The sequence below is a fragment of the Hipposideros armiger genome, unplaced genomic scaffold (assembly GCF_001890085.2).
Source record: "Hipposideros armiger isolate ML-2016 unplaced genomic scaffold, ASM189008v1 scaffold_8, whole genome shotgun sequence".
Classification (NCBI taxonomy): domain Eukaryota; kingdom Metazoa; phylum Chordata; class Mammalia; order Chiroptera; family Hipposideridae; genus Hipposideros; species Hipposideros armiger.
Window position 1 is genome coordinate 3,362,648 of NW_017731358.1, and position 14,104 is coordinate 3,376,751.

The 14,104-nt window shown below is 44.7% G+C and overlaps 1 long non-coding RNA gene across 1 annotated transcript in view; it reads left to right on the plus strand.

The window, feature by feature from the left end:
- Positions 1–234: 234 nt before the first annotated feature.
- Positions 235–14,104, plus strand: part of LOC109387355 (uncharacterized) — a 19,659-nt gene continuing 5,789 nt past the window's right edge. Inside the window, exon 1 of the long non-coding RNA XR_002124974.1 lies at positions 235–503. This is a non-coding gene — a long non-coding RNA (uncharacterized LOC109387355). The remainder of the gene's footprint in view (positions 504–14,104) is intronic.

Consider the following 14,104-nt stretch of genomic DNA (forward strand, 5'->3'; position numbering starts at 1 on the left):
ATAAAAGTCCCAAACTCCAGCAGGACAGGGACAGCCTTTGGGGAAGCAGGAGGGGGCCCAGGATCCCAGGCCAAAGGTGGCCCACTCGTTTCCAGTGCTCGTGGTTTCTATTCCCCACATCCCCTCCCATCCCTCCTCCTACTTGGCTCGGGCTGACTAGTAGCAGAGGAATGATTGTATAGGTTTTTCTTTTTCCTGGTGGGGCAAGTGGATGGAGATTGAGGAAAGAAAAGACTGGGCAAGGATGATTGGTATGGGGCCCCACCTTCTTTTGTCCTCCTCCCTTGGTACTCGGTCCCTCAGGGAAATACACCTGTTGCAGACCGGCAGCTGGTGGGGACGGTCTAACTTCTGCTTCTCACACCACCGCTTCTGTGCTGAGGAACTTCCCTGTGCAACCTGAGAGACTCTTTTGGGAGCCATGAGGGAGGCCCACTGGAGGAGTGTCCCCTTGGTGTTCCTGAGCTGCTTATGTTCCTGCCTCCTTTGGCCAGTGGCCTGGGGTAAGTGATGCAAGTTTCTGGGGGCAGCATTCTTGGGGCAGGGTTGGCTGACTTCAGGAAGCCCATCAGGGGAGTTGGGGTCTGTCCGAGGGGGCAAGGGGAGAGAGAGAGAGAGAGAGAGAGGAGAGAGAGAGGGAGGGAGGTGAGTGGACAGAGATGAACAAGATGGGGAGAGAAAGGGGAAGAATGGTAAGAGACAGATAAAAGAGAAGATAGAGACAGAGAGAAGCAGAGAGCTCTCTAGGGCGAGGAGTGCCCTGGTTTAGGGAAACGCATTGGGGGAATCGGCACTTATTTTGCGGGAAGAAAAGGACCAGTAGGCAGAACTATAGAATGAAGGGGAAAGATCTGAGGAGAGAGACAGACACAGAGGAAAACAGGAAAGCTGGGTGACAGAACTGGAAGAAAAACTTATATAAAGATGTAGAGACAGAAGAAAAGACAGATGAATCAAAACAAAATAGACGCAGAGAGAGGAGAAAAACCAGAAGAGACAGGCAGGACTGGAAGGAAGAGGACAGGAAGAAAAGAGGCAGACTGGCTGGGAGAAACAAGACAGGGACTAGAGGACAGCTGCGATGGGGGCAGTCAACTTCTTGCTTCTGACCTTGGGTTTAAAACCCTCCTCTTGGGGTAATGTCCTCAGGGCAGGGCTCTTAGCCTTGGTGTTGGCCGTGGCCTCCCCCACCCTCTACTTCCCCTCTGCATATTGAGCTAGGGGTAGAATGGAATCAAGGCCTGATGGAGAAGTTCCTTCTGGGTCCCCCATTCTCTCCTCACGAGCTTCCAAGTTGCCCCTCTGGCTCTAGAACCAGGTTTTATCCTGTATTTCTCGGTGTATGAATCTCCTGAGAGGTTGTGGGGCCCAGGAGAGTGAGGAGTCAGGAGCCCAAACCGAGGATATAATCACAACCCCTTCCCCTGCTCAACAGGCCTGGGGAAGCTTTAACTCAAGGAATCATCTCTTGGGAGTGGGTCAGAAGGAACAGGCTCTCTTACAAATAATAAGAGACACAACGCTGGTGAAAGGGAACATTCCACCTTCCTTGAAATGTTTAAGGGCTTGGCTAAGAGCAAATGAAACAACCAGCACCTCTCCAACTCTCCAACCCTCCCCCTCACAAACCCCTTTGCCACGCCACCCCATACTCATCACACAGTAAGGAAATGGAGGCCAGAAGGACCCTTCAGAGCCTAGCCACTCAGAGTCTTGTTCTGGGGGTAAAAGAGGGATATGGAAGAAGGCGTGTCGATGGGAGTCATGACCATGGCCAATGGGGAGAAAGTGGCTTGGAGTTAGGGGTCCTGGGGCCCCATCTTAGCTTTGCAGCTAACTGACCTGGTTCCTGTGACCAGGTCCTATTATATTTCTCTCCAGGCCTCGGTTCCTCTATGTACAAAGCAGGGTGGTGAATGGCATGACCTCTGGATTCCTATGTTCTGTTATTTAAAATCAACACAAAAAGTGTTTGGTACCAGCTCCGTACTTGGTCCTGTGTTAGAGTCATCAAACTCAGAAGGAGTCAGGAAGTCTGTGGAGAGGAGTCTGAAGGGACAAGAACTGGGGTGCGAGTGGGCAGTGAAAGTTGAGATGGGGCGCGATGAGGTATGAGGGAGAGGAATGAAGGAGCACGAAGGTGGAAGGGAGTCCCCAGGATGACCCTGAGAAGTGCAGGTATGCCCTGGAGCGCTGAGTCCTGTGCTTATTGAAGGGGACAAAATGGAGCAGAGCCGGTAAAAGAGGTGGCAGTGGGATGGGAGGTGGCACTTCAAGCATCTGATTGAGCACCAAGAGGACCTTGAGGGAAAAGTAGTCTCCACAGGACAAGCAGTTAGCCTTCCACATCTTCTTGGGGAAGCCTCTGGGAAAGTGGAAACTGGCCAGTCCCATTCCCTTGGATCCCTGAAGGGGGCCTATGGGTGACCTGCCTATATTTGAATCTAGGGTCTGTTTCCACACTTGCTGCCAGCGCCCTCGCCCAGGCACTCCTGGAACAGGTGTCAGAGCCTGGGCCAGAGGGAGAAACTTCAAGGTTTCCATGAAGGTGCCACAGTGTCAAGGACTTCCTTAAGGAAAAGTACTGGCTCTCGAATGTGAAAGGGAAAAAGGAGGGTGGACAGAGATGGGATGGACAGGGAGCCAGTGGAAACTCGGTGGCTACTGGTGGCTCCCAGCAGGAATGACTCAGAAGGAAGCCTGGCAACCCTGATTCCATGCCCTACAGTAAGGAAACTGGGTCAAAATATGCCTTGGTCTCCAATACTGTCGTGGCCCAGCAGCTGAGGGGCCACCGCCCTATGGGGCCACTGGGAGGTTATGGGACTGCAGCAAGTATAAGTTGGGGAGATCCACGGTCACAGAGGGCCCCAGAGGGAAGGGTCCCCTGCTCTCTCTCTGAGAACCTCCAATTTGTCTGTTGGTCTTGGAGAAGCCTACCCAACTTGCCACCAAGGGCACAGAAACCTTCCACAGGCCATCTGTCCCCACCCCATGCCCAGGAAACCCTCACTGTGCTTGGGGATACCCCAAAGGAGAGAATCTCTGAACAAGAGGTCCTGACAAGAAAAATCAATCAAATTTAGGCCAATGGTTCAACAGAATGTACAGTGAAGAGCAAGAATTTCAAATCAGAAAACCCTGTATCAGTGTTGCCACTTACCAGATCAAGAGATACGAGAAGTCCCTTTAATTCAGTGTCTTCATTGGCAAAATGAGTTAGATGGGGAAAGACTCTTTCATAGGGTTGTAGAGAGGATAAAAAAAAGGTAGTATCTGGTATAAAGTAGAAGAATCACAAAATCTGGTTTGAGAGAGGGACCACTCCATCTTGGAACTGGGAGATTAGGGGTGAGGAGGGTGATGGAGTCAGGAGTGTAATAAGCACCTCTGTTGGCTCAAAGGAATTCCCATTCATCTAAGGATCCCTTAAGCCTCTAAAAACCACCCCTGTCTTTTCTGTGGGTTTGCAGGGGCCGGGTTTGTAAGAGGTAGGCTGAGTTTATTCAGAATGTGGCTTATCTTATGAACCGAATGCCAGCTCTGCCATCAGTCAGAGGCTCCGCTTGAGCTGACACCACTGCTTCACGGTTCCTTGCCAGGCAATCTCCTCCACGCCCTTGGTTTCTGGGATCAGCTCCGGAAGCAGAGGCTGTCCTGGCACTGTTTGACATGCGAGTGATTTATGTCTACCATGCCAGGAGAGGCCAAGACACAGTTAGCCTTTTATGCTCTCAAACAAGTAGCTTTGCTACTGTGTCTGTTCTCTGGTTTTGTGGAATTGCTAAATGCTTCAGATAGGCATATAGTCTAGCTGTTGGAGCCACTTCTCTGAAGACCAGGACTAAAGACGTTATAGGTTGTCTCTCCTCCTAGTTCCAACCTTTCTTCATCGAATGTTCACTTTTCCTTCTACTAAGTTGAATCCATGGCAAGCAGACATTTAGTCATCATTGTATACTCATTCCTGGCGCCAAAGAGTTGATTTGAAATGAACTCAATTTGTTGTCACTTCAAAGAGGTTTAAATACTCCACATTTTCCTTGTGAATAAACAGGCCCTGGGAACTGGGCATCTGTGTTTGTGCACGTGGCCTCTACAGTCATGACCTTGTTCATGAAGAGGGCCCTGGCTTGTGCTGCAGGCAGTTCAGGTCTCCATGTGTGCATTTTTAAGGTCTGCGTAGACATCCACTCTATATAGATACCCTCAACTAAAGTTGCAGTTCTAAAAGTCCTGTTGATGGTGAGTTTGGGGAAATTTAGAATAGGAAAGAGTTCATTTTCTGAGCTTGTGCTTGTGCCAAGCATTCTGGACAGGAAGATGAATAAGTCATAGTTCCTGTCTCCAAAGCTTGTTTAAGGTCACACAGCCCAGAAGTAGGGCAGCTGGGACTAGAATCCAGCCTCCTGACCCCTCACGTAGTGGGTTTGCACTGCAGGTCACAACCTTTCACAAACCTCCAAACCAGCCCAGCCCATCAATGGAGGAAGAACAAAAGGATTCACAACCCCTGACAAGATATTCGTTTATTCATTTATCCACACATTTGTTAATTAAACTACTATTTAAGCAGTGCCTACCATGTACCTGATATTGTTCTAGGACAGCAGTGTGTGTACAGATCTACCATGCAGAGAGACATGAAATAATTACAGAAAAATTCCCAGCTACAAATGTGGTGTTATGTTGAATAAGTATTATGATGAGAGTAAACTAGGGAGACTTCAGTTGGGTTAGTAAGTCCAGGGAGGCCTCTCTGAGGAAGTGAGCTGAGACCTGAAGGCTGAGTAGTAAACCAGGTGGAGGAGGGTGGGGTGGCGGGAAAGCATGAGCCAGGCAGGGGGAGATGTGCAGAGTCAGGAAAGAGTTTGACCCGTTAGAGAACTTGAAAGCGGTGCTACACCATGCAAGGCCTTGTAAGCCATGGAATGGGTTGTGGATTTTAAGGAACTAAAATGGGCAGACAGTGAGGAGTTTTAGGTAAAGAAGTGACATGGCCAGATTTGGACCGTGGAATGATCGTTCTGGGTACTGTGATGGAAAATGGATTGGAAGGGGAAAAGGGTGAATTGGGAGACCAGGTAGAAGCTGGTTGCAGGAGTTCTGGCAGAAAGTGCTGTGGCTTGGCCTGGTGGTAGCGGTGGAGATCTGGGAAAGGACTGGACAGGTGTAAAAACAGCAGTGAGTGGAAGTTCTGTCCTAATAAGGATGCAGTCACAAGGATTGCTGCTTATGCCAGAATCTCAGAAATTTGTAGAGGCCAAGATAACAGGCAGCACAGAGTACCATTTACTGAGCTTGGGTACTGAACTAAGCACTTTACATACATTACCCCATTGGTATTATTGTTATCTACTATCATCCCACTTTTATAGATAAGGACCCAAGCCTCAGAGAGGTCAAGTAACTGGCCCAACTCACACAGCGAATGTTGGTCAGTTTGACTAGAACCCATGCTCTTAACCACTCCATAGCCTTGTCAGGTTTTGCTGGTATTTGTCCATCTCAAACTCAGAAAGGACTTCATTAGGGGGTGTCAGAAGTCAGTCAGGAATCACCAAATCACAGTAGTTACTACAGTATCACTTTTCTGCTTCATTCCCTCCTCCCCCACAAAGACCAGCTGACCTGTGTTCCGAGGAAACTGGGGTCTCAGAAATATCACTGACATCATTACAGCTTTCTTAGGAATCACCTTCCTTTTCCTTATTAGTAAATGGAGCCACCTCCTTTAAGCCTAACCTCAAAAATTTAGGTCAATAACACTAAGGAAAATAATTTAGAATCCACCCTTCGTAGTTGGCTCCAAGGCAAGAACTTATCTCTCCTTTCCAACTATACCCAGTGAAGTCACACCTCAAACAATGCCTATGGACAAACACTATAGGCTAGGCATTTCTTCACTTGGTTATTGCCACAGGTCATTTGACTAGCGTCTGGTATGGCAGCACCAAGGTTACCCTGGTGACAAACCCAGAAGCATCAAAACCCAGCTTTGATCATATGCTCACTAGCACAGCTCCAATTTTCTTTTTTCTCCACGCTTTCCTCTCAGAGGTTTGATCTCCAGCCTCCAACATCTCGGTTTGGGAGCTCTCCTTGACTCCTATTGCAGATAGGCACACCCTCCGAGCCTAGGGTTGCCCTCAGGAGTTTGGCTACTTTCTACCACAGTGCTGGTCACACCTCTCAGGCTGCAATCATCATGTTGGCCTCCTCCTGGCCCCGGGACCACTGTGATAGTCAAAGGAGAAACAGGCACAACCTCACCCTCTCTCCAACCTCAGCTAAAGGAACCAAAGACTGGGGAATGGGGACACATGACTTCATTTATTCAACAGATGTCTATGAAGTAATTCCTGTATGCCAGCCACCTTTCAGATGCTGGAGATATGAGACCAGTTATCATAAGGGCATTTTGAGGTAACATCTTTCCTCATCCTGAATTCTAGGAACAAGGGAGGAAAAGTACCTAGCGATGACAACACTGGTCACAGTTTGTAGCCTATAAGATAACAGCAGGTACACAAACCATTATCACCTGTCATAGTCCCTACAGTAGCAGCGCCAACAGCCACTGCATCCATTAGCTCACATCAGCCCCTCGTCCCTGAGAAGTAGCTCTAGGAATTCTCAGCTCCTAAACCCTGACCACAGAGGGGCAGAAGCCTGAAATCATCCATAGCCCAGGAAGTGCTCAAAAATGTCAGTCTATGGTCACCAAGAATTTCTTAGGGAAAGAGAGTCTTCATCCTCAATCCTGGGAAGTGAAGACTTGTGTGTGAGCATCTGTGAGAGGGGCGGAGGCTGCATCCCCATTTGATGAGGATTGGGGGTTACGCTGATTGTGAAGCTGAGAAACATACAAATGGCCCTTGGCTCTCTACAACATACAGCAGCAAGGTGGGTGGTTGGCTCTGCCTTCCTCCTCCAACTTCTTCACACCTTTCAGGGCATTTACTGCCCCTCTGTGAGTCAGCTTCCTCTTCAAAGCTATCCCTGCAGTTAGATGCTTGACTCTATACTGCCCCAGGCACAGCCTGGCGGAAGAGCCCCACCAATCAGGAAATAAGAGCAGAAAAGTAAAACTTTGCGGGTGATATAGCTAATGGGTTCCTCACCTCCAGTTCCAGAAATAACTCAAGATAAACAGACCAGGCACCAAGAATAAGCCTCTGCCCACAACGCATGGATACAAGACACAGGCTTTGTTTTCTCTTCAGGGAGTGACTTCACTACTCTGTGGGAATGTTATCTTCCACCACCATTACCACTTCAGCTACCACTCCTTTACCTGAGTCAACAACACACCCATCACCTCCTCATACCTGTGGAGTCACCATGCAGGAGAAACATGCATATCAACACCATTAACCTTCCCTACCCTGCAGCCCTGAGCGAACTGTGACAATTGCTGGACGTCTCCCACCAGAAACAGTTCAAGTGGGGCAGAGGGGTGGAATAACTGCCTTGCTGAGAGTTCTTTGACCACAGTAGTAGCAGAGAAATTCATGGAGAGTTCCAGGATTCAGTGAGGAATGTCTCATCTCAGTGCCTGCTCCGGTGCACTCTCTGCCCCTGGATGCAGGCTCCTCCTCTGATAGAACTTCTTAAAAACTATCCATTTTAGGTGATACCACACACATGTCTTCTGATAGCAGTCTTGTAACCCTAAGGTGTCAACAGCTAGAACAACTCACTCTGACATCATCCCAGAAAAGGAGACACTAGGAAAATTGACAGAAATATCCTGGTGTCACATCGTTTGTCCCTGAAAATGTGCCAGACTTGTTCCCAGGCTGAGACCACTATGGATGTAGCAGCCCAAGAACAGGGCAGGTCAGTCACCATTTTTCCATCTCTTGCCTCAGCTCTCCTGAGGTAGGGTTAGAAGAGCCCAACTGCGGAGACGCCATCTACTCGATGACAGTCCCACAGCTGAGCAATAGCTCGTACCTTCCAAGTCTTTACTCTTACCTTTGAGCCCCAGCCCTGTCACTTACAAAGTATGTAACATTTGGCAAATCACTTTGACTTGCCAAATCTTAGTTTCCTCATCTGTGCATTTTTTTTCCCTCACCTGTTAAACTATTAACTAAAATAAACTATAAAGAACTATATAAATATGTGGTATCAACATTTTTATTTATAGAGTCAAACGTGCCTAGTGAGAGAAGTACAAAAGAAATCCCTATTCTCAACTGTATGGGTTGATTAATCACCAGTCAGTTGACACTCAAGAACTCAAAGTAAAGACGATGTCTTCCACAGAAACCACCTTGGTCTTGGGTGTTTCTTAATATAGAAATCATTCTGCAGGACAGACAGACCCATTAACAAAATTCTGGAACAATCTTCTCAGGCATAAGCAGAAGAAATCACCTCCCCCTGAGGAGACATGCTTCAGGATCCTGGTTTCTTTATCACAATTGTGAGAGGAGGACAAACAATTTCAGTCACTAGTCTCCATGGCTCTGATAAAACAACTAGACCCATGCCCTTAGGATCCACTGTATACAGGCATTTTCTTTTTCTTTTCTTTTTTTTTTTTACTCCTAAGGAGGTATTCAAGATTATATACGTATTACTGGGAAACAAAATCACAAGACAAAAAAAGACTGGGAAGTTTTTATCTAAAAAATTGTTTATTAATAACTATATTATTCCCCACCTATAACAATATTCTTTGTGATCTTTCTAAAAGCCTAAACAAAGTCTTAATGTTTATCACATGAATTAGTCTGTTCAAAGAAATCTATTAGTCACAAATTATCATCCCTCATGCCTGTCTATCATGAGACTGTATTTAATAAGATACAATTTTAATGAATTTGCCAGGTAATTCCCACTTGAGCAACCACCTATCCTCTGGTACAGTCATCGTGTTTCATATTCAATTGTTTTACCAAATAGAATAGTTAGTGCTATTCTATTTGGATTTGTCCATTAGATCTAAGGAATCCTGTTCTTTACTGTTATTTACTATATTCCAAGGTTTAAGACTATATCCCAAACCCCACAAGACAAATATATGCCAGTTATCATAAAAAAAATAGGAAATATGGGTGACTTATTTCAAAACCCTCCCCACATGGGGAGGAAATAAAACATTTCAAAGTATATATAGCATACTGTAGTTGGTCAACGACATTGATTATTGTGGTATATTTAAATATCTTTGACCTGATTAAAGTGGGAAACTTCCCCAAAACAGTGAGGACAAAACAAGGAAGAGAGTACTTTCACTGTCCTTTATCCTTCTTGAGTGATTTGTTTGAGATGATAATCATATGAGCTCATTGATTTTTCAGATTTATTTTATTGTTAATACATTTCATATAATTTATGATTGATTTTAGAGTTGTACTCTCTAAGTCATGTTTTTTGGCTCATCTAGTATCTTAGTTGTACCTAACTTGACATACTTTGTGTGAGTTTTCTTATTCATACTTAAATAATCTTTCTAGACATACCTGTAAAAATGTAACTGTTGGATTATTCACTGATAGGTACCAATATTTCTAATAGAAAAGGTTAATTCAAGCAAGTTTAGACTAAACAGACAAAAGAAATATAACTGGTCTTCCCATCTGCAACTCCTTGTGTGTCTATTACACCCTATCTGTACGTGTCTAGACTACCTTATATCTACTGTACTCTCAAGAACCTTCCAAATGTTTCTAGATCTTAGCAGCTGTATGAATTCTACTCCAAGAGACTTAATATAATTATACCTATCACAATTCAAATAACCTGCAAAAATGTAAAATGATCGATTGAAAAAAAAAAAGATGGCTCCCACCCACTTCCTGTTTCATTCAATGTCAGTTCTCACCTATTTCAACCATAAGCACAATTGTATTAAAAAAAGATGAGGAAGAGGATGAAGCTTGTGAAGAGAGAACCTGTTTTCTCTCAAGGAAACATAGAGAGTGGAGTTCTTTCCGATTCATGCAGGTGAAATAATAGGGGCAAGAATAGAAGCAGTGAGAAAGAAAAGAATATGGAACTTGGAAAGGGAAAAACAAGTCATTAGGCAGATGATGAGGCAAGAGAGACAATAAAGCCATGTGATAAAAATGAGTGGCATGAAAGGATATGGTCAAGGACCCATCCAGCCCATGAAGAAAGAGGTGGTCTCCAACTGCAGTGCACTTGAAGCCTGCTCATCAGCCCCCAGACATGTGTAATCCGCTCTACATGACGAGACTTTATGGAGAAGTGCACAAGCTGGTGTTGATCTCCCAACATAAGTTTCTTCTGATGGGAAGGATCAAGTGTCTTTCCTGTAGTGTGCTGTGGCACAGCTTGGCTCAAGCCTTGCAGATGCTCAAAGAAAGAGAAAGTATCATTGAGAATGAGACCGAATGGCATCAGCTTGGGGCAGTTGCGTGTGTCCTGCTGGGTGGTAAGGGGCCATGTGTCAGCCCAGGCTCTCTTCCGGCCACTCAGCCCTGACTTCACTTCTCCACCTCCAGCTCTGGGCCTCCTGAGCTTGACTTTCCCCATGTAGGCTGAGCTCAGGGTCTGCTCCCTGACTCACTGTGCCCCATTTCCAGCTCTGCCTTGCCTGCTCCCCCAGTTCCAACTCTCCCAGGGCACAGGCATTTTCTAAAGCCATCCCTGCTAAGTAGGCGATATGAGAATCTCTCCTTTCTGGTCCCCACAACTGAAGATCAATCCAGCAGTGGTGTGATGAAAGCTGAGTCAAGGTAGCAATAGAGGAATCAGGAGGAGCAGTTAAGAGGCTGCTGCAATAGAGTAATGAGGGTAACGCAGCAAAGTGAACAAGAGATAATGGTGGGAGAAATATTTTGGAGGAATTATAGTTGGTGCCAAACTATAAGGTTGGGGACAAGGAAGAGGAAGGAATCAAAGATGACTCATGGGTTTCTGGCCTGAATATCTGGGGGACTCATGTTAAAATTAACATTAACATAAGGAAAGAAGATAGAAGAAACATTTCCAAGGGAAGATTCAACTTAGACATATTGCATCTGACAGGCCAGCCAGGAAATCTCTGGAAAGGTGAGTCTGGAAAATGGGTGTGAAGTCAGGGTAGAATTACAGATTAATAAGGCATGAAAGTAGATGCAATTGAGCCAGAGAAAAAGTGTAAAAGGAGAGGGAAAGGGCTGGAGATGACACCCAGAAAGCGGACTTCCTCTGGGAGCTGAGAAGAGAAGAGAAGTGGCAAAGGGAACAGAAGAAACAGGGAAAGTGTTGGGCAGAGAAGAACTATTCAGCTTCTTCTCTGGAACTGAGGGCAACGCCATGCAGATATCGAGGGACACTGTTCAAGGAGAGAAAACTGAGGTAGATGTTCAATAAATATTTGTTGAATGAATGAATGGGTGGAGCCAAATTTCACAGAGACTAATGAGGACTGAGAAGAAAATTATGTGTGGTGATTAGAAAGTTTTTTTCTAACTTTTGAGGAAAGTCTTTCCAGTGAGATGAGTTAGGTGGAGGGAGGAGTGTGAGAAGTAGATGATGAAAAAGAGGTGAAAGGTATACACCCCTCTTTCAGGATGTGAGTGAAACAAACGATGGGGATAAGGGGGACACAAGATGGTGAAAGACTTTTATTTGAGGTCAAGAGATACCTAAATGTGATTGTCAGCGGAAGAGAAGGAGCGAGGTAGAAAGAGACTCTTGGACAGGGAGAAGCCATCTGAAGAGGGAGCAGGGGAACAGACAAGGCTGTGTGTGTGTGTGTGTGTGTGTGTGTGTGTGTGTGTGTGTGTGTGTGTGCGCGCGCGCGCGCGCGCGCGTACAGCCTTTCAGTGGAGATTTAGCCTTTCTTCTGATGCAGGATAAGGAACATTCCATGGTGAAGAGTGTTCTGGGACATCGAAGGAGATCATGTTAGATGGCTTTGGTCTTTTCAGTGAAGTAGAAGAGAATGTCATAGAAAAAGGAGGGAGGGGAGAGAAGGGGAGGGGAAAGTGGGGAAGGGGACGGGAGGGGAGAGGGGAGAGGAGAGACCTGTTTCTCTCAAATAGCAGCTCTTCACAGACAAATCCCTAGCTCTCTGCTCTGCAAATATGTTATGTATTTGGCCAGAGTGAGAACAACAGGCTTCGGTTGTCTAACAATCTGATGGGAACCAAAGAGCCTGACTTGCATTCTAGTAAAAGGCAAAGTCAGTTGATTGCAGCAAAGATTGAGCAGCAAGAATAAGGCTGCATATATTCTTTAGAACAAAGCTTGATCACGACCCCAAATATCTGTGCCTTACAACTTCAGTAAGGTGGTTTTTAGCCTTACAAAAAATTTTAAGAGCAGATACTATCATTTTATTTTCAGGGCAGTGTTTCTTAAAATGTGGTCCATAGACCACCTGTACCAGAAGCACCCTGGAAATGTGTTAAAAATGCAGATTCCTGGACCCCACCCCATGCATAGGGATTTGGATTCTAGTCATGGGTCCCAGAACACATTTTTACAAGTTCCCCCATGGATTTGGATGCACCCTATCTTTTAAGACTCACTTTCTTACCAAAAAGAACTTCTCTGTAGCCATTCCCCCTCACCAGGATTTCTTGCCTAAGGATAACTTACTCAAGTTTACTAGACTGGGTTGTTTGCAAGCTGTTTTCCTAAATAGCTAAATAATCCGTTGAAGGAGTGGCTTAAGGTTTGTTTAAAAGGTGGTGAAAGACAAATACAATACTGTAGTTTTGATGTAACTACAGCTAATCTCTTCCTTTTAGAAACAAGCCCAATAGATTTAGAGACTTGTTAAAGCTGCACCTGCTCCCCACCCTACATAATAAAACTATGTCATCGACATGAAGGGGCTCTCCTTCCTATTTGCTGGAGCAGGAGACTCTAACCAACTCAACCAATGACCAGCAAGAGTTCTTTAAATAAATATTTGAAATGAGAACACAGCCCTGTTTAACAAGATTTAAAATTGGTACTACCAAGAAAATATTCTTTCAAAGGGAGAGAGTATTGGGAAACACTCTCATATACTGCTAATGGGGCTATAAATTGGCATGACTTTTTTGCAAAGACATTTAGCAGTATGTATTAATGACATGAAAAATTTTATAATAGCATTAATCAGTAATTCCGCTTAGACAAATTTATGTTCAAGAAATGAGCTGAAATAATGAAAACAAAACATTATACATAAAGATAGTCATCCAAGTTTTATTTATAATAGCAACAGATTGAAAACATCCTAAGTGTTGAACAGTAAGTTAATTATAGACTATCCCTATGATGGAATATAATTTAATGTATAAAGGTGATGGCCAATGTTCCATAAAGGGCATGGACACACACACGCGCACTTGCACACTGTCTCACATATACATACTAGCAACACATGGAACAAGCATAAACTAAGATTTATTAAGGAACAACTTACAAGCAAAGAAGAAGTAGGGTACACAGTCCTTGAGCTCTCATTATATCACAGAGAGGGTATAGCTGAACACACTGAAGGAAGAACTCCAGGAGAGAGATCTGCCTCTGTGGTGCTGCTATTTACAGGGAAATGGGACTGGTAACAATGACAGATTTCAGGTTGAGGGCATGTCTTTTTTGGGAAAGGGGTCCTCCAGAGCTCAGCAAAGGGAGTTTACAAACAACACCCAAGATCTTGCTATTGGGATTAGCTGGCCTAGCCCGCCTCAGGTAGCTCTTCCATGCTTCTAAAAAGAGGAAAAGAAAGAACTACCATCTAAGACATAAGATTTGTCTATACTCGGGGTTATGTTTACAAAGAATAAAAACACAAAGATACGCTCGTGATAGTAAATGAAGTTAAAAAACAAACCAGGATATAAAGTTACATATACTGGGTATGTTAAACTATATATTTTTAAGGCATAGGAAAAACTCCTGGAAAGACATAACAATGTGGTTGTCTGAGTAGTGATATTATAGGTTTTCGTCTTCCAATTATCTATTTTTTGCCATTTTTATTTAATAAGCATGTCTTCTTTAATATATTTCATGGTGTATAATCCTTTTACTATGCTGCTGAATTTGATTTGCTGCTATTTTGTTGAGGATTTTGCATTAATGTTCATAAGGAATATTGGTCATAATGGATATAGTTTTCTTTTCTTGTAGTGTCTTTGCC